Source organism: Cupressus sempervirens, chromosome 11, assembly GCF_028749045.1.
Source record: "Cupressus sempervirens isolate cs-2001-9-10 chromosome 11, ASM2874904v1, whole genome shotgun sequence".
In the NCBI taxonomy this organism is placed as follows: Eukaryota; Viridiplantae; Streptophyta; class Pinopsida; order Cupressales; family Cupressaceae; genus Cupressus; species Cupressus sempervirens.
In genome coordinates this window covers 355,505,462-355,527,496 of record NC_143128.1, presented here as the reverse complement: position 1 = coordinate 355,527,496, position 22,035 = coordinate 355,505,462, and positions in this window count along the sequence as shown.

Here is a 22,035-nt window from a genome sequence, read left to right as displayed (position 1 = left end):
ATGATGACATCCACTTACCATACTGTAGGCAGGAGCGCTACCTCATAGGGTGCATAGTGATTAGGCACTTGGTTATAGAGATGTACCTACCAGACTAGGTACAGAGACAATTTGGGGAGACACAAGATGTACCTATAGGGTTAGCATTGTTTGCTCAATCTAGAGTAGAGGTGCGAGAGTAGGGACCACCCATTAGGAAATAGGTAGCATATGCATAGTTAATAAAGTTACAGTCAAGACTATGGAGAGTAGTAGCAGATATAGTGGATGCTGGCACGATAGCAACGTATGATAGGTGGCTTGCACAGCATCGACCAAGACTGTTGATAGATCTGATAGTACTAGTACCCCGAGGGAGGCCATAGCATGAGGAGGATGATGAGGAGGAGGAGGATGGGGGAGAGGATGAGGAGGGGGAGGATGAGGATGGAGATGACACTGAGGATGATGAGGGGGGGATGATGAGGGTGACAAGGATGATGTAGGGGATGATGAGGGTGATGATGAGGGGGAGGATGAGGGTGATGATGAGGAGCAGGGTGGAGATAGTGTTGGAGGTGGTGACAAGGGAGAGGATGAGGATGAATACTAGGAGGATAGGGGTGTAGCTACAATGGGCATGGAGGATGATCTAGTGGAGGACACTAGGAGAGCATTAGTACTAGTACAGACAGGACCCAATTAGTCAGATCTCTTTGAGGTGATCAAAGGGCTACAAATTTAGTTGGGTCAAGTTGTGGCAGAGAGGGATGTTGTGATAGGAGATAGGGATGTAGTTATAGTAGAGAGAGATTAGGCAATGGATGAGAGACACTAGGCTAGGGTTGGGAGAGATGCAACTGTGCATAGGGCAGAGATGGCAGTGCAGGAATCTCAGGATTTCATCAGTAGCATTAGAGATGTGAACTTCCAAGATCTGGCAATAATGATGAGTAGGGCTCACAAGGAGGCATAGTATTGGCGAGATCAGTACGAGAGAGTGGTGCCATCAGGGCAAAGAGTAGAGAGTTTTTGAGCATTGAGATCTCATTCCCACAAGACACAGAGGACACAGAGTAGTGCAGGGGTGATGGGGCCTACAAGGTCATCACAAAGAGTAGAGGGATCCTCCTCAAGCCTAGACAGAGGCTATGAGGCTAGAGATAGCATAGGATGACACTAGCATACTCATGTATAGAGGTGCTTCTCTATGTTTCTTTTTGGTTTTTTTATTATGCTCTTTCATGGTTCATGCCTACAAGTAGTTAGTATTGATGTAAACCATGGTCATGTACTCTGATACTTTTGTGTGACATTTATGGGATGTACTTATGTTATGATTACTATATGTTATGTTATTCATATGCTATATATGTTTTATATGGATGTATTTATGCTTTTCATGTGGACTTATATATGATGACATCACGTTTTGATTTATCACATGTTATGTGTAGAAAATGCCATCTTTTATTTTTGTCACATGTTTTATGGATGTAAATGAAATGAAATGAATACAAATGAAATGTGAATATGATATAAATGCCATGTTTATTGCTTTGGATCATTTTGGAGTTCAGAAATATGCAGGAATGTAGGATGACAATACTTTTGGTGTATCAGAGTATGAGACCAAGGTAGCAGATGAAGAAGATGCAGAAGACCAAGGAAATGAGATGAAGAACTATTAGTATGATGGGAAGACTTTTTCTTATAGAAAGTGCACTATATGTCAAATGGAGCTTTATTTCAATATGGCAAATGGAAAGCAATGCATCATGGCATAAAGGGCCAGAGTGCAAATGGAAGCCTTTTTCGTAAACAAGCATGATGTAGATAGAAAATGACCTTGTCCTTGCTAAGGCATATCTACATGCCCTAGACTCTCAAAGGTACATTGTAACAAATAGAAATAGAAAAAGATGACCATGAACCATCCCAACCACTCTCATAGAGTATTTTTATATCATCAAGTGGCATAGGAACATGATCAAAAAGAAAACAAAGAAAAAATAAATCACTCACTAAACAGTGTGAGCCAACAGCCATTCTTGTCCATTATTACTTGTTTTTCAGTGTTTTAGGTGTGTAGATAGTGTTTGACATGTTGATGATGTGATAGCACTATTTGTGGATTAAGTTGAGAGGTTCATAGTGATGTGTTGGATTGATCATTGATTCACGTTGCTCAGATAGTGTGATTGTCTTGAAAGTGTAGTGCTTTGAGTTTTAGTCTAAAAAGTGCAAGTGTGTACACAAAAGGGATGGTTATGTATAGTGAATATGTACAAGGTTTATTGCAAATTTTTGATGGGTTTTATGATTTTTAGGGTTTTTGAGGATATTTTATTTTATTTTTTGTGTGACTAGTTTTTTTAGGACATTTTACAATTTTTAGGGTTTATTCAGGACATTTTTATGATTTTTAGTGATTTTTTCAAGACATTTTATGATTTTTAGTAATTTTTTTAGGATCATATTTGAATTTTTAAGGATTTTTTCAGGATCATAAAAGCATATGCAGGTGTTAGCTCCAATCTATTATGCGATAGGTCCAATGGATAAAAGTTCTTAGGGACATGCCCCCAGACAAGACACAAACTATGTACAAAGGCCAATGACAGAGTGTGTAAAAACTAGTGATGCTTAGGCAAGGTAACAAAGGACATTAACTAGTTCGTGAGCCATGGTCAAGGAGCCAAGGATGTCTTGCAATAGGAAGAATATGATCAAGGAATGACAGAGGGGGGAAAGACCAGATGGAATCTCGATAGATGGAGGAGCAACAACTGATTACACATGGTGCCTGTTTGCCAAGTTTTCACCATGGTACTTGCCCAAAGTGCCTATTTGCCAAGTTTTCACTTTTGGACAAAATTTTTCTCTTGACTCAAATTTTCGTGCCAAGATGCCTGTTTGCCAAGTTTCCATCAAGGCATCCATTTTTTCATGACTTTTTTCACTTTTTTTTCTTTTCTTTTTTCAGGACTTTTTGCTATTTTTTTGATATTTTTTGAGGAAAATTTCAATTTTTTTGGTGTTTTTTCAAGACTTTTAGATGGAATCAAGAATGTTGTTATCAATTATCGATAAGAAATTTGTTGTTGATGCTGCCAGCTAATAAGCTCTGGATCCATGATTGACCATAACTACGTAGGAGTTGTTCCAAGTCTGTAGCTAAAATCAAACCACTGAAAAGGCCTCGAGATATACCATCATGTACCGTATGTAAGACAATGTCTGTCTCTTGCAAATCAAGGCATCTGAGGATAAATGGTTCAAAGGGTTCTTTGTATGGGATGTCTCTGATGATGACATATGCAAAGGCTTGGTGGATAAGGATTTGATCTTTGGTGCTGGGCAAATTAGGTAGCTCAATTTGGAGATAAACAACTAGACATAAGGGAGGGTTTGGAGGTTGAGACCAATGACCTTCCGCATGAACACTGGTTGAGAGAACTCCAAAAGCCTTTATGGCATGTTGAACACTGGAACACTAATATTCATGGCATCATATTTTTCATCTTGTATCCTTGGGAGTTGCTTAGCTTTTGATTTTTTACGGTCTAATGGCACCTTTTGGTTTTCACCAAGAGACCTATGCTTGCTATCTTTTCCTCTTGTTTCTTTGTAACTAGAAGGTGGAGTTGGCTCCCCAAAATATGCCAATGTGTTCTCTTTAGGAGAAATTGCTTCTTTATGATCTTCAATCATAATTCCTTCATAGATTTCAAAGTCTGTTGTGAGAGTTTCATAATCATCGAATTGATCAAAAATTGGTGGTCCACGTTGGTCCCAATCCAATAGTTCAGGATAACTTGAGGGGATGTCATCATGATGTCTGAATGGGTTTTGGTTAAAGTTATGGATGTGGGCATTAGATTCCATGGTATCATTGGGGTTATGCTTAGAAGCTAGAGGAGTGTTGGTTTCAGTTGGGATGTCCTCAGATGCCTTTTCATCATTCAAAACATCTATAGTCTTACACGTAGGTACCATAGTACTAGAATGACCTATTCGTAATGGTTTAAATTGAAGCCCCAAACTAGGAGGTTTTCCTCTCATAGTGATAGGTTCAATTATTCCTTGGTTCTCATATCCAAGACCACTATAGCCATCATAGCCTTATTTCTACATGATAGTAGACCCAAGTCCATACTTTCTAGGAGATATCAAAGTGGGTTCTCATTCTGCTTTTTCTTTCTTAATACATACAGATGTATCCTCATTGATAGAAGTGGCATTTAGTGTACTAATCTTAGAGTGTTGGTCTTGCAATAGTTGTGATTTACCATAATATTGGGAAGAAACTAGTGACTTCCTAATGTGGGATACTTGAGATATAAGATACTCTCCACACCCATTGACTTCAATCTTCATCTTCTCCTTGGCCTTACTGAGGAGTAGATTAGCATCCACATACTTAGAGGAATTTGTGGGTTGTGATGCATTGTTTGTTGGGATTTGGTATGCAATAGCATCTCTTAGATTAGCACAAAATTTGAAAGGATCTAGATCGTCGGGGATGGTAACCTTCACATTGTCATAGGTAAACTTTAGACATTGATGATATGTAGAAGGGACCTCTTTCATAGCATGAAGCCAAGGGCATCCTAGTATCATGTTGCAATTCATTTTGATATCTAGGACATGGAACAATGTGTCTTCAATAGCTGGACCAACTCTAATAGGTAATGTGATGATGCCCTTTGAGAAGTGTTCACCATCATCATAAGATTTTGTTGTGATTCTTTGAGAGGGATCCGCATCATCTTTAGAATAACCCAAACTGTTGACAACCTTAAGAGTATAGATGTTCAGTCTTGCTCATCCATCTATTAAGACACGTCTGAATTTTGCATTATGGATGAAGACTTCGAGATGAAGTGGATCATTGTGGTTAGGTTTGTCCTTAGGAATATCTCAAGGGGAAAAGGTGATATGCTATGAGGTGGATAGGTTCCCAAACATGGCTTGGAACTGGGCAACATCCATGTTATCTGTGACTATTGACTATTTAAGGGCTTTCTCCAAGATCTTTTGGTGTTGGAGAGATGCACACAGTAGGTCCAAGATGGATATTTGTGCAAGGGTCTTTCCTAGCTATTCAACAAGGCTATAATCAGATGAAGTAGGAGCCACCAATCTACTAAGGGGTGTAAGTCTAGTAGTAGTAGGTCTAGATGGAGCTCCAGGTAGGGTGTTCTTGGTATGACATGTAATGACAGGACAACGAGGGTCTTTAGCCTTCAATGTGAATGTGGATATGTGGGAACAAGACTCATTGAAAAAATTGATAGTGTAGTCATATCCCATGTGTGTGTAATTCACATTAGCTTGTGAGTTTGAGTTTGAACTCAAGTGTTTCTCTTTGTCATGATTACCCAAAGGATCTTTGAATATAGTGTGGTCTGAGTTGGATACTAATAGTAATGGGTCAACCATGATTACACCATTATCAATAAGGTCTTGTATTGCATGTTTCAATTGGAAGCACGATGAAGTCTTATGTCCTTTGGTGCAATGGTAATCATAGTACTTTTTGTCATCCCACTAGTCTACTTTAGTTAACGGTTCATCTTTGATTGGGGGTAACTATAGGAAGTTATTACTTAGTAACTATTGTAATGTAGTCTCAAGAGGTACCCCCAATGGTACGAATTTTCTTTCCTTGGTTCTAGGATGTCTTTGAGGTTTTTCTTGCATGGAAGTCTCAATCTTCTATTGTTGAGTTGTTGTTTGATTAGGAGTTTGTGAATTTGTGGGGTTTGCACCTTTCAAAGTCAATTGAGATTGTGTTGTGCTAATTGTGTGGGCATCCACAATGCCATCATTAGTCACATTCTTGTTTTTGGAGAAAAATTTTGGCTTTTCATTAGACAAGTTGGTGCTTGTGTTTTCTTTGTTTATCTTGAGGATTCCCTTATGGATAAGAGCATCTTAAATACTAGCCCCTTTTTTCATTAGTTTACAAATGGTGCTTGGGCTCTTAATTTTGAGTTCATACATTAAGTTTGGGACTAAGTTTTCAATGCACAAGTTAACTCGTTGTTCTTCAAGAATGTCTAATGAGCATTGACTGACTAAACTTCTCCAGCAGAGTAAGAATGTGATGAATGGCTCTCCTACCTTTTGTTTAGTTGAGCACAAATCAAAAAGTGTCACCTCATTTGTAATGTTAAAGGAAAAGTGGGAGATGATCTTGTATGCAAGTTCTGACCAAGATTTGATATTAATAGGAAGTTTGGAGTACCATTCAAGTGTGGACCTACCTAGAGAACAAGGGAACAATCTCATAAGGTAAGTGGGCTTATCACTGATTTCGGTACATGAAGCACAAAATTCTCTAATATGATCAATAGGGTTTCCTTTTCCTCGATATTTTTTAAACCTTGGAGCCTCAAAGTGTTTTGGGAATGGAGGCATATACAAACCTTTATCGAATGGATTAGGACATAGGTCCATTTCTGTATATAGAGCCTATTTCTTTTGGACTCCCAATGCCTCAACTTGTTTGGAAATTTGTTTGAATTGTTGTAATAGTTCTTCATTGGGGTTTTGCATGATGGTATTTCCTTCAAGTCTTTTGTGTCTGTGAGTAGACCATTTGATGTGGCAGGAGCTATGTCTACTCAATTCTGACATTTCTGTGTCTGATGAGTCTAGTGATGTGTCACTAGGTGGAGGAGGTATGTTCATACCTTGAAGACAGAAGGGTCCTTGTTGTTGGGGTACTTGTTGTGGCAGTTGATGTGGCACTTGTTGTGGGATTGACTACAATTTTTGTACCATGTGTTGTTGTTGTGCCATGTGTGGCAATTGCTATTGGGATACCTTTGTTGGTTGTATGTGAGACCATGTATGTGAGTTTTGTTGTAGAGGTATTTGTTGAGGTTGTTGTGGCACATGTTGTTGTTGTAACAAATGTTGCTGGTACATAATTTGTTGCTCAAGGTGTCTTTGATATTCTATTTGATGTTTGAGTTGTTCTTGTTGTTTAGCAAACATGGTTTGTTGTTGTTGGAATTGTTGCTGAAATTATTGTTGATAAATTGTGTGTAAGTCAATTGGGTTCACATGGGACTGTGTATTAGGAATGTTGGATATTTTCCCCACTTAAGGTTGTTGTCATTGTTGTTGATATGTGGGATGTGTGTTAAGTGGATGTAAACTTGGTTGAGGGTTGGAAGTGTTAAGTCCTTGTACCACCATAGGTTGATGTTGTTGGGGTAGTTGGTTATGTACTTGAGAAGTGATCATCATGTTGGTATTGTTGTTTTGGCTCCTTTTTATTTTTGAGGGTTCTCCATGGGGACATCATATTAACTTGACAATGAGGTGCATTCCTTTTGGGAATAGGTGTAATGTCAATAAGACTTTTCCTTTGCACATCAATAGAGATTGTTGTGTTTGAATTATCACATAGTGTACTTGTGGGAGGCTCCATAATATTTGATGTCATAACACTAGGTAGGGTTAGGAGCAAAAGTGAACTTTGTTGATTTGCCTCCAAAGAAGGTATGTCTGGCATTCCTAGAGAACAAGCCCCTTTAGGTACATCTTGTTGTTGCATCATGTGACTAAAATCAAGTCTCAGTGTCCTTTTGGGGTGTTTAGGAATTGGTGGCATTTCATCGAACAAGGGATTAACATTGATGTGTTCAAATGTACTTTGGAGGAATTCAATTGTTGGTTCTTGATGGGACCTTATAGGTCCCATTATCGTATTTGAAAACTCAAAAGGTTATTTTCCCTTATCTAATTCCAAATTGATCATGGGTTGCAGGCTTTCAATGGTTGTATTGGTTTAATGTTTGGACTTAGGTCCTTCCATATTTGGGTTGAATTTGACAATTTCTTGGGCTGCCAAAAGTTTGAAGTTCTTACGAAAGTTTTTATCTTGACATGCCCTAGCCATTTCTTCATTAGTGATGCCATAATCAATGTCAGAGTCATCAATTAGGTGTATAGTACCTTGTTTTATGTTTGATGTGTTATATTTGTAGGTACTTGTGTTAGGTTGGCTGAATTCAAAGGAATGTGATTATTCATCCTTGGGTGTGGTTGGTACACTTCCACCTCTAGGTGGTATCAGCACGAATATAGGTTCAAAGTTAGGACTACACTGAACCATCCCATGTGTGGAGGAATTTTTTGGAGGAAATCTCATGGTAGGTGCATTGTTTAAGGTTTGTTGTGTCATAGCTTGATTATGAGGATCTTGCGGATACATGTTCAAGAGGTCTGCTAGTAAAGGTTGTGATGCCTCAATTTGTTCTTCATCAATGGTTTGTTGGGTTCTCTTGCTTTTCTTCTATCTTGGATGAGGTTTTGGTTGTGTTTGTGCCTCAAAAAAAAAAGGTTGATAAAGTTCCTCAAGTCTCTCGGCTGATTGTGTCCTAGTAAGTGCTGGCATGATACCTAAGAATGCAGATGCAATGGAAATTTTTTAGTGTTTTGGGTGATTTAGAGTGGTGGGTATGCAACATATGACTGTGTTTTTGGGATTTTTAAGTGTTTAGGGATGTTATGCAATGTGAGGAAATGCTAAACTAATTAGTTTTTTGATGTGCAAAGTGCAAATTTCCTAGGGATGTTATGCAAATGCAAATGCAAAGTGATCTTTTGAGGGTGTGCAAAATGAAGGTTAGGGTTATGTTTTGGACTTCGTAATGACACTAGAGGTAGGTGTATGCAAGATATACTATGCAAAGGATGGTTTCCAAGGGTTGATAATGGCGTTTGGGACATGCAAAATGAGGTTAAATGCTCAAGAAGGCAATTTGGTTGATGGACAATTTGATAGGGTTTGACTATGCTAGGATGTTGAACAATGTGAGATAATGGGGATATGCCATTAAGGTAAGTAAAAATGAGTTTTAGGGATGTGAGGGATATGATTATGCTATGACAATGGTATATGAAAGGTTTTGAACTTAGGTAAAAACCTTTGGAAAGTATTTTGTCTAGGAGTTTAACCTTGTGATAAAGGACTTTGGATCTTGACCAAAAAGTGATAAAAGACAAAAAGATCAAATTGATAAAAGATGACAAGGTCAAATCTATCAAGACATAGATAGATTTTGACCAAAGAAAATGATAAGAAAAGATAAAAGGACTAGTCAAGATCCATTATCTGTCAACACTAGGAGATACTCTAAGACTCATACTTTGTCTAGATTTTTGACTAAATTCAAAGGTTTTGGGGGTTCAAAATGATGTTTTGGGGACTCAAAATGGTGGTGATGCTAAGAAGATATGTGATATGGACAATGCCTATGATGCAAAATGGGATTTTGGGTCCAAAATATAGTTTTGGGTCAAGTACAGAATCGGGAGGTATAGAGGGTCCTAAATGCAATTTTGGGGTCCTGAAGTGTAGTTTGGAAGGCCAAAATGGTCTTGCAAGTTCCCTAGTGCACCCTAATAATACCAATTGTGTCATTGATGTAGTTGGTAGTTTCTGGGCACAGTTGGTAAGCTACGAATAATGTTTGCTGATTTCAAAGGGTATGGTTACCAAAGTGATATGCCAGGAAGCTAAGATGTTGGGGTTGATGTTAGGATGGGTTGGGAGATGTAGAATAGAGGTTATGACCTCTAGAATGATGTCCTAAGTGAAGGCAATGAAGCCTAGGTGATGTAGAATGCTGATCTGGTGAAGCTAATGCAAAGGGAGCTAACCAAGTACCTAAAGACATAGTTGAAGCCCCAAAATGTTATCTGGAATCCAAAACTAGGTTTTTTGACCACCAAGTGTTCCTAAATAGTGAAAATTGTGTCAATGACATAGTTGGTAGTTTTAGGGTGCAGTTGGTAAACTGGGCTGAAATTAAGGCAATTCTGGGAGCTATGATTTCCAGATTGATATCACAGAGATATAAACAATAGGGGATAGTGTTAAGACTAGTATGAATGCTCAAAATGATGGTTAGGACACCCAGAATGATGGATAAAGTGTTCAAGATGATGAATAGGTATGCAAAGATGTAGGGTGGTGAATGCAAAGTGTTGATTTTGAGATGGGAATGTAAAGACTAAGGTAGGTAAACTAAACTTAAATGGATGCAATATGAAAGGTAATCGATACTAAATTAGGACTAAAAGGTGCAATATGAAGTCTATATGATGCAAGAATGAAGCCTAGACTAGGGTGAATGCAATTGAAGTCTATGCATGAATCAAATCTACATTTTTCCAAACACATTCAAGAACATAAGTTGCCATGTTTTCCAAGGTTTAAAAGTGTTGAATCAAAGTTTGTCAAGTTTGGTAAAGGTTGTAAAGTCTTGACAATGTGTAATGTTTTGAAAAGTTCTAATGATATCCAAGGTGTAAATTTAAAAGTTTGGCTTTTATCTTGATTATGTTTTACACACACAAGACACATTAAGACAAGAATAGTTGTTGTTAAAAGTGAACAAGCACACCACAATCTAGGCTTTTAGAATTGTATCCACTAAATTCCTACTTGAACCAAAGTTTAGTCACACTTATCCAGAGTGGAAAACCTAGGATCTTGACACCATAAGGTCCCCCTTACAATTCACTCACTTCTCAAGGCTACCAAGATCTGCTTCTCAAGGGGCATGACTTCCTAAGGAACTGTTGCCTCTACTAAGGACAACAAGAATGTAGGATGTCTTCACGGGAATGGGTGACCCCTTGAGCTAGTGGATAGAAAGGATTTTGGCCACTAAACCATGGTTTTTAGTAAGGGCATTCTATTCAGCAAGTGAATGATAAACTTTCGTAGAAGGTCTCCTAGCCCTGAGAACTGGGGTTTGACACACCACAAGGGTACTGGAGGAGAGCTATCATGCAGCAATACCATCGACATGGCTTTCACCGTAATCAAATTTTATATAGTGGTTGAAATGTTTACCTAGCTTTGGTCTATTACCGCTCTGAGGTCATCCCCTGGCATACCCAATAACAAGTATCTTGGTCCAAGGCAGGCCTCCTATAGAAGTTACATGGATTTCTCTTACACCCAAGATCCACGAATGGAAAGGGGTGAGGATACATCCAATGTAACCCCTAGGGATTTAAACACTATAGAAACACCAGGAAGAAAAGAAAAAGTTCATTTTAAGCACCAAACGAAGTGTTATCTAATCTAGAAAATCCACACACATGGTTTTAGCAAACACACAATGGTCTTCAACAACGTCCTGCAAAGCAAGCATTAGTAGTTTGTTATGATCATGTCTTCATCTCATGATTGCCACATTATTCAAGTAAACCATTAGTAACACAAAAATCCTCTAATCTATGTTCTAGAAGGAAATGGAAACCTTATGTGCAGATTCTGATTGATGTATGTGCTCACTGTGAACCAGGTGTGCTCTAACAGAGCAGGTGGCACCCCAGAAGGCCAAAATGGCTCAGAACACTCCCAAGTGTTCCCAAATAGTGAAAACTATGTCAATTATGTATTTGGGGCCCATTTTGGTGAATTTGGTAGTTTTAGGGCATAGTTGGGAGGTCAGGTGCAAACTGTGGTGAAATGGTGCCCTAAATTATACCCAAAAACTGCAAACTTTGACATCTATACTACCAAGTGTACAAATAGTGTAGACTACATCAATGACGTAGTTGGTAAGTTTTTGATGTATTTGGGAAGTCAAAAATAATAGAAAGAGGTTTTGGTGGCTTCCAGGCTCCTAAAATTGCTCCTAAGACTCCCAAGTCCACCCTAACAGAGCAGAGTGCACCCTAGGACAGCAAGCTGACAAAATGCATAGATGAAAGGATTCAACCATATTACTAGACCCCCTAATTAATCTATGTGTGAAAAGGAAGAGTAGATAGTCATTATAACCTTCCAAGTGAGCTCCTTCCTTGCACCTACAAGCATAAAACAAGAAAACCCAAGTTAGATATGCATGTTCATGTCGGGTTCATCAAAATGTAGAGCCTAGAAAATGGGCGAAGTGCATAACATACTATGATAAAATCACAAAACTCAATCAACATATGTTAGCACCCACTAGTCTACCATGAAAGCCAAACTAATCTAAAGAAGCAAACACAAGGTTAGAAACCCCCTCTTTCATTTGTAGCTCCCATGTCCTTCTTTCTTCTCCAAATGATTGTAGCTCCAACTTGCCTATAGTGCACACAAAATTGAAGCAAAATCCTATGATATGGATAGTGCCATGAGAATACTTGAAGTTGTGATTTTAATGTGAGAGATGGAGTGAGAAATCTACAAGAAATTAGGACGTAAAGACTTCCAAGACTTCAAGGACTCAAGGACCAAAAATGAGAGAAAGAGTGTCCATTTTATAATTGACATGGAGGATGAGAGCATTGGATTTTTCACCCATAGATATGCAATGTGGCAAGAGATTCCTTTAAGAATCCATGACGCATATGACAAAATATGCCAATTATAGGATTCTATGATGCATGGAAGTCAAACTTGGCTAAATGTGGAAGAGAATCTATGACGCGTCATAAGACACCTCAATCCACTTAAAGCCAAGAATCTATGACAAAGAAGCCAAATAAGGACATGCGTAAGAGAATAAGAATATATGATTATGAAATATCTTATCCAAGTGTCAAAGGTGAATCCACGAGGTGTCATATCCAAGTGTCACTATGATGAAATATTTTATGGAATATTTAAATTAAAAATCCTTTTATTCCACAAAATAAGAATTAGTAGAAAATGGAATTAATGATGGAAAATGGAACTTAGGAAATTAAGAATTTCCATCATTTGTGAATGATGAACCAATTAACTAATAAAATTAATTAATTGATGATCATAATTAGGGAGAATAATTAGTAAGAATGGTAGGATTAAATTATGGGTTATTTAATCCTATAGAGGAAATTACTAAATGATTGGCCAAATTGATTAAATGAATATGACCATATCCTTTGATGAAAATGTGATGATGATATAGATCAAATGAGATGATGACAAGTAGACCAAATCCATGGTGAAATTTATTGATTGAAGTTGATAACATGCCAAGGACACATGACATGAATTGATTGATACGTAACATTTGACTAACATCGCAAATGCTACAAGATCAAGGTTGATTGATAAGGTTTGATCAAAACAACATCGACGGAAATTGTCAATATTATTAAAATGGTTGATGATGCAATGATCTGACATTGAAAGCCTCAATAATGTCAAAGATCGAATGACATGAATAATAGTTTGACCTAGCACTGAGAGCCACGACAGTACTAAGGTCAGATTGATAAGATTTATAGGTTGATAGGTTTCCAAGGCACTGAAAGCCACAACAATACCTAGGATTGAATAAATGATGATTGATTTGGGATGTTTGATATGCTTCATGATGATTAAGACTGATTCCAAGTGATTCTGAGTTGATTTGGGGTGATTCTTAGTTGATATGAAATGGTTTCAAGTCAATTTGATATGATTCTGAGTTTAAATGAAATTTATGTGAAAGAGGATACAAATGATGAAATATGGTCAATCTGGCCAAAAAATCAAAGTTAGTAGAATGAGAAAATGGGACAAATTAGTATGAAGAAGTGATGAAACCGTAGATGCAAACAATTTTTGAGCATATGCACTATCTAAAATTCATTTTGTTTAAATCTATGATATAGATAAATTCATTCTAGCTAAATTATATCTATCATCACACTTTTCCAATTGGAAATGTATATTAAATGCATGTTTTATACTAGTTTTATCCTATTACTAAAGAAATGTAATTATTTTAGAAAACTAATATTTCAAAAATTCTTACTATTTTTTATGATATAATTTTAGTAACTTATAAACATCATTTTATAGATCTCAAACTCAATAATATTCTTATATAGAATTTATAGTTCTTTAATTAGATAAAGTATATTACAATTAAAAAATTCTAGAAGCATGTATTTTAACACTCAAAAAGATGTCAATTTTGATAAAGAAAAAAATATTAAATCATATCAAAAAAAAAATTAAACTTATATGACATTCTTGAGGAGAGAGTCCTCTTCTAAAATGTATAATTTTTATTCTGGTAAGAATAGATTTGTTTTGAAAAATGTGGTAGGAGATGAAAACTATCAATTTCAGGTGCGTTAAACTTTGAATGATTATAAAAGTAAAAATATAAGCCTAAAGCCAATTTTTTTTTTTAATGTTCTAGATATATTTGTTATCTATAATATATTCTAAGATCAAAGGGAAATAACTTTATTTACACATAGTTTTGTGGTGGGAACTAGACCCCTAATTTCCAACAATTTTTAGCAACTAAAAACTTATCTATAAAAAATATAAAAATATATCAATTCTTATGTCATATAATTGGTAAAAATTATAATCCTAAACTTGATCAATTTCTACACATTTCATTAGTTTACTTCATTTTAAAATTCTAAATAATAATACCAATTTTATATCATTAAAGGTGAACAATTATACTTTTGTTAGCCTTTTCCTTTACAAAAGGATGACATAGGTTTGTGCTTTGACTCATGAAAAGTATCACTTGAGTACTATGAAAAGTATCGCACGATAGTTAATCAGTATAAAGTATCACCTGCTCATAGAAAAAAGTGTCACATAGTTTATTTTAGAGCCTTTTCTACATGTTTGAGTACTATTTTTTGTCATTTTTCTTGGTTGATAATTTTTATAGCATATATTTATTTTTTTGTGTTTTTTTGACTTGGTTTTGGAGATTTTTTTTTCCTTCTCTTCACATCAGAGCCCCCAAAGTGGTGGAGTTGTGCATCCTTCATCTTCTAAATGATGATGAGAAGGCTTCCATATCGAGTATGGGGTTGAAGTGGGTGACATGCATGGCCCATATACAAGCAAACCATGGGTTTTTGAGTGCTTTAGTTGAGCGGTGGCATAGTGAGCATAACACTTTCCATCTGCCAACTAGTGAGGCTACGATCACATTGGAGGATATATATCGCATCCTTCATGTTCCATACTATGGAGATTCAATGAGTTTCTATATTTGGTTTCTCATTTTTCATTAATTTTTTGATATAAATAGGGGATGTACTGATGTCAATTTTGCATGTCACAGGTTTATTATGATTGGACCCCAATAGAGGGACGTTTAGCAATACATCAGATATTTTGAGATGTGACCATCCTAGATACTTCAACTAGGAGAGGCTCATAGATGAGTATGGAGATGATCATCCATTACCTTTCCTTTTCTGTTCTTTGGTTTCTCAAGCTTTGGTTAGAGATAGGGGCCATAAGGGATTCCCACTAGGATGGGGCAAATTGGTAGCACATTTCCTTAGGTAGCCCTAGAGAATGGCATGGGGACCTAGGATTCTTGCATATATGTACAAGGAGCTCCATAAGATAGCCTACTAAGAGAGGTGGACATGGGCATGTAGTATAGTATTGGCCAAGGTATGGGTATAGGATCATATTGTAGTGATTTGACCACGGGTTCAGTCACAAGAGCTTAGCGAGCCCTTCATTTTTAAGTATATTGGGTTCATTCCTTAGAGTCATAGTGGAGATGTGACTTACTATCGATGTCTCTTTGATGATATCACTTCATTTGTCTAGCAACCCTACTATGAGTGTCAAATATGGTCTAACACATTGGAGCTTGAGTATATGCATTATAGTTGGCCACTAGTCGAGAGACATTTAGATATAGTGGAGCATTTTGTTATCAATCAAGTATGGTATCATTTTGGCCAGCGACAAGGGATCTTAGTGGAGACTACCACATATGCACAGTTTCATGAGGAGGAGGCATAGAGTTGGATACCCATGTTATATTATTAGGTCACCCAGAGGGATATAACAACTTTGATGTGGGAGCCTTGGGACTACTGCCCAGATGTGGCACATGTGGGAGCAAACCCAACATATATATATGAGATATAGAGGCACCTGGTCCCTAGATTCACATCACTAAATTCCCCACCTATGGTAGTAGGATAGGAGATGGAGGAGATGATGGTAGAGGCATAAGTAGGGGTGGAAAGCACATGGAAGTTAGGAGTAGTTCATAATCTGGTGGGAGGAGACAAAAATGAGCCCAAGCTACAAGAGAGGAGGGGGAGGATGAGGAGGAGCATCCATTGTGTACTTGCCTCATTTTATGAATGTTGTCTATGTTTTTTTGAGTTTATGTTTGTGTACTCATTGATCCCTCTCATGTTATGTTGTAGACTTATGTTTCAAAATGTAATACTTGGATAGATCAGATGTGATTTTTGGATTAGCCCCTTGTGATTACATGATAGCAAAGAGATGAATCAAGAGATCAAGAAGATGAAAAGACATGATTGAGAAGAAAGTGAAGGAGATATGAAATCAATTAGCTGACAAGTCCAAGAAAAGATGAAGAGAGAACTCTCCCCATATGCAGAAATGCAAGACTAAGCTAAAATTATCCTAGGATACAAACTAATATGCAAAGTGGTTTACTTGCAAGGGGTGCAAAATATTTAGACTCTAATTTCATCATTGAGTGTTTATTAAGGACATCATGAAATCATACAACCATCACTAGCATAACTATGAGGATATGAATATGATTAATATTGAATAGAAATGTGGGAATGAAACCTAAGCATCAAAGACATATAAGTCAAGATGGATAATGCAATTAGACTCCCTAAGTTTAGTATAGCAAGATTACACATGTATCAAGGCATAATTGCCAAGATAAGCCCCAAGTGTGGTCTTGTAAAAATAGACAAGGATGATATGTTGTGGGCCCACAATGTTAAGTAGGAAAAGGATGGATTCTCTAAACACTTTATATTGAAAAAGTATACGCACTAGTAGAAAGCAAGTAAAACATGTCCCATGCCCCCAGTCTTCTAGTCTAGGACATCCTTGAAAGACTATTAAGGAGGGAACACTTAGCAAAAGAAATCATCATAGAAAATGCACAAAGAAGATAAAGTTCATCATACCTTAGCAAGTTTAATGTTTAGTTGTGTATGTATATATCACATGGATTTTTCTTCAAGACTTGAATCTAATAGTGATAAATATTGCAACATCCTAGACTGTAGGTAGAGTATCTAAAAAGTGTTTTGAAACACTCAATGTCAAGGGGTAGAAGTGTTGAGAAATAATGCTTTGAATATGTTGCCAAAGAAACCTTAATGCATAAGGAGATCCTAATAATCTAAGAAGCCATGCCCCTGAGATGAGGACAAGAGACAATTCCAAGCTAGGAAATGTGTTGTAGATTGAATGAGTGAGACTAATAGACATAGGTATGAGGGTCTCAAGTAGCGCATGTTTCTAGGTTTTCACCACTTGACAGATTTTTTTAGGACTCTTTACAAAAATTTTGTATGTTTGAAAAAAAAAATTGTTATACATCAAAGTGCCTATTGCTAAGTTTTCACTAAGATTATCATTTTTTCAAGACATTTTCTAATTTTTAGGATTTTTCAGGATCAATAGACATTTATAGATACTTGAGTTGTGAGCCTCAAGTGTAGAACTTCTTCAAATGCATAACTTTGATAGGCTCAGCCAATTGTTCCCCTTGAGGTATAGAAAGTTGATAAGCACTAGATCCAATGTAGTTGTGACAATGCAAGGACCCAACCAATTAGGCTAAAATTTCCCTTTCTGCTCTCTATTTTGTTGATTTTTTGGGTTTAAGCACAAGCTCATCCACTTGGAACTCCTGGAGATGAACCTTTTTGTTATAAATAGTAGATATACATTTGTTATAATCCCTCATATGGTCAAAAATAGCCCTGTGGTGCTCATCAAGGGTTCCTATCTCTTGTATCCTCATAGCCCTACGGTCTTCATAAATTATCAACCCATGTAGGGAGACTCATAGTGAGGGAATCTTGACTTCTAAGGGTAAGATTACTTCAAAGCCGTAGACTAAATAAAAAGGTGTAGGCCTTGTAGGAGTATGTATAGTGGTTCTCTAGGCCCATAGTGTTAGATTGATCTATAGGTGCTAGTCTTTTCCTGACTTGTGAACCGTTCTATGTAAGGTATTAAACAATGTCTTGGTAGAGGCCTCAGCTTGGCCATTCCTTTAGAGATAGTAGATTGAGGACCAATGTTGTTTGATTTTCAACTTCTTACCTAGTTATTTTAGATGCTTTTCTTGAATTTTCTTCCATTATCAATAACGACGGAGGATGGCATGTCATAGTGACAAATAATATGGTTGAGAATAAATAAGGCAACATGTTTTCCTATAGAAATAGATAATGGTATAGCTTCAACCCTTTTTGTGAAATATTTTGTTACTATGATGATAAACTTGTGACCACTAGATGAATTTGGATGAATCTTTCCCACCAAGTCAAAGGCCCATTACTGAAATGGCCAATATATAACAAAAGGTACGAGCTCACATCCAGGAGCATGAATCAAGTTACTATGAACCTGACATTTTTTACAAGATTTAGCATACTGAATAGTGTTAAGTTGCATAGTTGGCAAATAAATGTCTACCCTAAATAGTTTTTGAGAAAGTGCAAGGCCATTAGAATGTGCCCTGCAATGTCATTGTGGACTTTGGCTAATGCCTTTTCAAACTCTTCTAGTTCTAGACACCTAAGCAATGTTCTATCTAGACCCTTCCTATACAAATCACCTAAGGCCAAGGTGTAGTGTGAGGCATTGCGAAGGATTTGGCATTTTTGGTTTCATGTGAGATTTTTAAGAGTAATCTAATCATGCAGGTAGGAGAAAATAATGGAATAGTGAGATGAATCATGACCAACAATGATGTAGATCACTTGGTTATCAGAGGAGTCATAAGTGGGGTGACATAATTCTTCCACTAGGAACTCAAAATGTGATTCATGTTCTTGTAACTAGAGAATATATGCTAGGATGGCCATAGCATCTGTAGCCTTATTTTTTTCTCTAGGAATTTATTAAAATATCATAAATGTGAAATAGTTCCATAGAGCATCAATCAAATTTTTGTAGGGTTCCAACTGATCATCTATGGTTTGATACTCATTGTTGACTTGGTTTATGAAAAAATGAGTCTCCATAAATATGCAACTATGTGATCCTCCATTATAAATTCATTTTGATCTTGTTTTTTAAAGCCTCATAATCCATAGTATTGTTAGTGCAAGGGAATGGGAGTTTGTAAGACTTTGGGATTGTGCAACCATGAGGTGTGACAAATAGAATGCCTTGCCTAGCCCAATTCTAGGTGTGGGAACCATCAAAGAACATCTTCCAAGTTCTTTTAGTGATATACATGATGGAGCATTTGGAAACTCAATCTACATAGGAGTTGCATCTTCTAATGGAAAATCACCCAATTGGTTATCTATAGCTTGTCCCTTGATAGCTTTGTGTTCGACGTACTAAATGTTAAATCCAAAGATGACCATCATCCATTTAGCTAGATGATCGATAACTGTAGATTTACTCAATAAGTATTTTAGGGGATCAATTTTAGAAATGAGATAGACTATGTGAGCCAACATGTAGTGTCTAAAATTTTGGGAGGCAAATATCATTGCTAGGCAAGCCTTCTCGATGTTGTTGTATTTCGTGTCATAAGCCACCAAAGTATGACTGATGTAGTAAATAGGATGCTCTTTTCCAATGTCATCACTCTATGCTAATAGTGCTCCTAGGGAGGAATTTGTAGCTGAGATATATAATATCAAAGGTTTTCCTAGTATGAGTGGCATTAATACTAGAGGTTTAGCCAAATACTATTTGATCTTATCTAAGCTCTATTGATAATCTTTGCTCCATATATAGGTATAGCCTTTATGCAAGTTTTTGTTGAAAGATTGAGCTTTATCAGCCAACTAAGATATGAAGCTCCTAGTTGATTGCAGACATCCCTAAAGACTTCTTAATTGATTGATATTTCTAGGAGGAGGAATTTCAATGATGGCCTGCACCTCTTCAAGATCAACTTCAATGCCTTTTGCTGATATGATATAACCTAGAAATTTTTCAGATGTGACACAAAAAGGAAAGAAAAATTGGATTTATCCTAAGCTAAAATTGTTCCATACGGTCCAATATTAAACTAAGGTCATCAAGATGTGTGCCTCTTTTTTCAGATTTGGCCAATGTGTCATCAACATAGTATTCCATATTTTTGTGCATCATGTCATGGAAGATGGTGGTCATAGCTTATTGATAGGTAATTCTAGCATTCTTTAGCCCAAAGGGCATGACATTCCAACAAAAGGTACCTAATGCAATGGAGCCTAGTGGGATTGATCAAAAGGTGACCAACTAGTCTAAAGACCCTCTTCACTAAAGTTCTTCAACCAAATCTCTTGGCAAAGATGATCAATTATGAAACTACCAATCACAAGTTCTACAAGGATGATACCAGGTTATCACAACCCTACACCCAAACAAGGAAGGCCCTTATCACAAGGGAACCCTATGAACAAGACAACTTCTCACAAGTTGCTCACAATGCACAAAATAACCAATTTTGGGAAACAACCTTAAACTTCTTCAAATGAACAAGAAAGACTCCAATATAGGGTAATATTATATTTAAATCAAAAATTACATGAAAAAATGGTTAAAACCAAACTATGCAAGTTTTTTCACATAGTTACTTTTTTAAGCCATCCAAAAGGCTAGTAACCTTTTCCAATAAAAATCAAAATTTAAAGGATATATCTCCTCACAACTTGGGAAAAAAGATTCAGTTTTAGACACCCTTTTGGGACTTACAAAACATACTAAGGCACTAAGGTTTGATGACACAAAAAATTGGGTGTTTGTTCACTTTCTCACATAGCCAATTAGGGTAATTAGGCCTCCATTTACAAAGGAAGTACATGTTTTAAGACTCCATATTGTAAAAAAATTATGGTAACATTTGAGGGAAACCTTAATAAAGTTATAAACTTGATTGTAGACCTTGATGCCAAGTCTGGTTGAAGTTGTGGGACATGTTGCATCCTTTTCCTAACATGCACATGGGACTTGCATGCCTAGGGCATCAAATTTCTCAAAGATCCCTATAAGTAAAAACTTAAAACTACTTGCATCTTAAATTACATATCCAACACTAGGATTTCACTAGAGTTTGTTAAATTCTCATGGCAAAATCCTCCTCTATGCTTGAAAATGCTTTAAAACCCTAGGTTGCAAAGAAATTTGGACCTACTTACACAAAAATGTGGATATCTTGAGTAAGGGAATAGATGGAGAATTCAAACCAAAATACTTAGAAAGATACTTCAACCACCTATCCAAAAATTTAATTTTTAGCACTAGATGAATCTGTATAGATCTGTACAACACAAGATAGCAAGCTATTTATAGTAAAATAGGGTATTTTATTGATTGAAAGTTGAAAATACATTCTCTAAGCCAATCGCCTACATAAAAGGGCTTATTATAGGCCTTCCAATGGTCATAAAAATATTTCAAAATTTTTATGGTGATTGGGAAAGTTTTTTCTTTGATTTGCAAAAAGTTTCTTGACAACTTTTCAAGCAATTTTGTGTTTTTTGTACTTTTTGCAATTTACAAGAAAATGTTATGAAAACTTAAATCTAATGACCCAAATAGTTCCTAAACATGATAAAACATGAAATAATCCAAAATCATAAGATTATATGTCCTTTGACTACATTTAATCATAGTTGACCAAGGTACAGTGCTAATCTTGGAACTAGGTCATACAATTTGGTCTAGATGCCTAATTGATTAATCTAGCCTAATATAGGAGTTATTAGGACCTTGGTGATTCATCATTCATTGTAGGTTCTCATGCACCATACTCCCCTTATTTTTTAAAACTTAAGTTCCTACTTAAGGGAAATTTCTCGATAGAAGTACCATGGTGTTTGATCTAGTCTTCTGTCATCCAATTTGCATCAATATTGGGGAGCCCTTTCCACTTGACTAAGTACTGCATGTACTTCTTAGTTGTAGTCTTCTTTAGCAACTTGGAGTCCAAAATTTCTTCTAACTCCACTAGTTTTCTTTGAGGGAGATAAGTTACATAGTCTTCATCATGGATGTTTTCTTTCTCACCTTGTGCACTTGTTGAATCTATTATACCTTTATATGGGGTGAGGTCTACAACATTGAAGATTGGAGAAATTCACAAG